Raw genomic sequence first — 3034 nt, 5'->3', positions numbered from 1 at the left:
AAAAAAATAAGCACAATACAAAAACCTTTATGCAACCATATTGTGGGGTTCCATGTTTATTGCGTGTGTTGGTTATGTATCCTACGGGGTACGTCCCTGAATACTCGGTTATAGCGGACATCGACAATTACGGGCTACTCCCAGTCCGTTATAACGAGAGTTTACTGTAATTCTGTAACGATAAAGATCTAAGTCACTATAACGACCTAACTTTAAAGAGATTTTTTGAGTTATCTGATTCACATTCGATGAAATTCAGAGAGCTGTTGCATATCATTTAGGTCAAAGGCGGGACGTGGCATGGTGGGAAATAAACCAGCTGTCAGAGTGATTTAGAGTCAGAGAGGGGAATCGCGCAAGAGAGTCGGTGGATGGAAAGGTATGGTTAGCAGATATAGCAAACGTGTCCATCCGTACAAGTCAAGCCTGGAAAACTTTCTCCAGAACGGATATCTGGTCCAATTCCTGGACAGTTATTGGCTCTTTGGTTTCAGAGAGTGAATGAGAGACTAAGTGGTGATGAAAAAGGAAAGGAGAGATGATCAACTGTGATGCAGAGGCGTAATGAAGATTAGGCCTCCTATAATCTCCTCTTCTACTCCACCACTGAACACCACGGCCAAAAAATAATGAAATATCACAAAATGTGGCAAAGAATGGTAATATGTCGCCATCAGATCTACCGATTTTATTATTATTATTATTATTATTATTATTTCCAGGTCCTCTCGACTCCTTGACGATACTCGATCACCACGTCATAATGAGGCTGCGCCTGTGGAGCAGAATCTGGCAAGACTCTATTGCCTGACTGAAGCAACGAAACTTGAGAACGCCTACTATGAACTTTAAACGTTAAAAGAGTTTGGATGTAATTATAGGCCTATTTGTTTCACAGTAATTAAAACAGGAAACTAATGAACAGGGAAGCCGAGCGGATTTCTCTTTTGCACACAAAATTTTGTCCGCCTTCATAACTTCGGAAAGTATAGATGAAAGAAGCCGAGTCTATTCTATAAAATTTACGTTGGATAAGAGGTTCTGATAGCGGCGACTATGAACAATACGGTCTTCTGGGTTATAATGAAGTGTAGTTAGAAAAAAGTCCTATGTTTCGGATAAACATACAGCCTCCATCTTCAGGAATGAAGAGTACATAAAAATCAGTAAGAAGCATGTGGCAAGTTCAAATTTTTCATAACAGAAGAAATGGTTCATATTCTACCTGGAAATACAGTAAGTCTATACGCCTTCAGGAATCAATAACACTGACTACCCTTCGTTAAATGATAACGACGCTCGTAGAGACTGAACAGCCGTTAAAGCCGTTATGTATGTTGAAATTCAACGGCACAGAACATTCATCTTCAGTCTAATATGTATAAGAAAATAATTATTAAAATATATTTTCACGTATGAGGAGTTTGCGTGACTAATAATAACGGGTTCTGGTTTGGATGATTGGAATTACTGACGCCTTCTTTTACAGTCGCTCTTAATTACGATCGATTATAACAGCTCACAATCAATGACTGCCTAAGACTCGCTCCATTTCTTACTGGACTATGGCTGTCTTTTCTAGTCTTTCTTCTACTGTGACTGATTTGGTTCTGATTTACGAATCACTCACTTCTGCTTCACGAATTCCGAATGCCGAATGACGACTCACGAATGAATGAATTCTGAGTCTGTGTCTTATATTACGACCGACGGTCAGTTGGTCAGTCTGTCTGGGAATAAAGCACCCATGTGGGGTTTACGACCAGATTTTTATTACTGACAGTTACAGGTTTGTTGACGTGGGGCGCTCTCTCTGATGAGAGGACGGGTGTCGTTTACCATTGCTCCTGGCCCTCGCCAGTGCAGTGTATCTCGGGTCCGAGTCACTTTGGACTCGCGACCATATTTTACTGTCTCAAATTTGAGACTTCCCTTGTCGTCGCCTCTTACGACTCGCGGGGTCACGCTGGAGGTATGCGACACAGCTTCCACGCGGGTCTGAATGAAGTCTTCTCTGCATGGCCGCTTATATAGTCTAGCGATATCCACGGAAAATATTGATTGCTCTTTCGTATCCGTCGAAACCTTTGTTGAATATCTGTTTACACGGAAAAGTGTTTTGTAGTGAGTTGGTCTCTATGAATCCACCTCCACGGAAACGTGTTTTAATTTTGCAGCAACGTTTTGGTTTCCACAAGTTTACACCTTTTCAATCCCGTATCCATGGACAAGTTTGTTAATCACCCAGTGGTGATTTGTATCCTCGAATCGTATCTCTGAGAAAACGCTTTTTTCAATTCGTCTCCATGCCTCGGCTGATTTAGCCCCGGTACCAAATGGATAATAGGCTGAGCGGGCCCAGAGCTAGTCTGGACACTGTGGAGAAGAGAAAAATCTTGCCCCTACCAGGAATCGAACCCCGGCCGCCCAGTCCGTAGTCTGTCGCCATACCGAATGAGCTATCAAGACTATGACATACAATGTAGGTTCTGTCGGTTCATGATTCAATATTTACAAATTGCAAATACGTTTAACAAAACAATTCGCATTAACTGAAAAGCAGTGTTTCACAATTCTGTGTCTAGGAGCACTGTACGTTCTGTATTTCCTTGCTTCTTCCTATTCCTTTACTTTTCCGAGCCACGGTATATGTGACTTTTGCACGCCTCAACCGCAAATTCTAGCGGAAAACGTTATAAAAAGAAAATCAACGACATGGACACAAAGACTGCTTGGGGAGGGGGGAAAGGGATCAGCCAATAATGTATCTAAAGAACTTGAAAGAGAGGGTGGTGTACATTATACGAGACGTAGTTAATTAGATTCTTCAAATAATTAAGTAACGTAAAATCATAAATGAACAGAGATATTTGAATTTAACAAAACTTCTTAGTAAAACAAAAAGTTAAATTATGCATTTCATATACTCTTAATAGTTTCTTTGTTGTTTCTTAAGCGAGATGGGGCAAAATAAAGAAAATTCACGACGCAATTTGCTATATTTTACCTTATGATATTTCTAAATTAAAGCTAG

Source organism: Cryptotermes secundus, unplaced genomic scaffold, assembly GCF_002891405.2.
Source record: "Cryptotermes secundus unplaced genomic scaffold, Csec_1.0 scaffold1412, whole genome shotgun sequence".
NCBI classification, from domain to species: domain Eukaryota; kingdom Metazoa; phylum Arthropoda; class Insecta; order Blattodea; family Kalotermitidae; genus Cryptotermes; species Cryptotermes secundus.
This window is presented reverse-complemented; position numbering follows the sequence as displayed.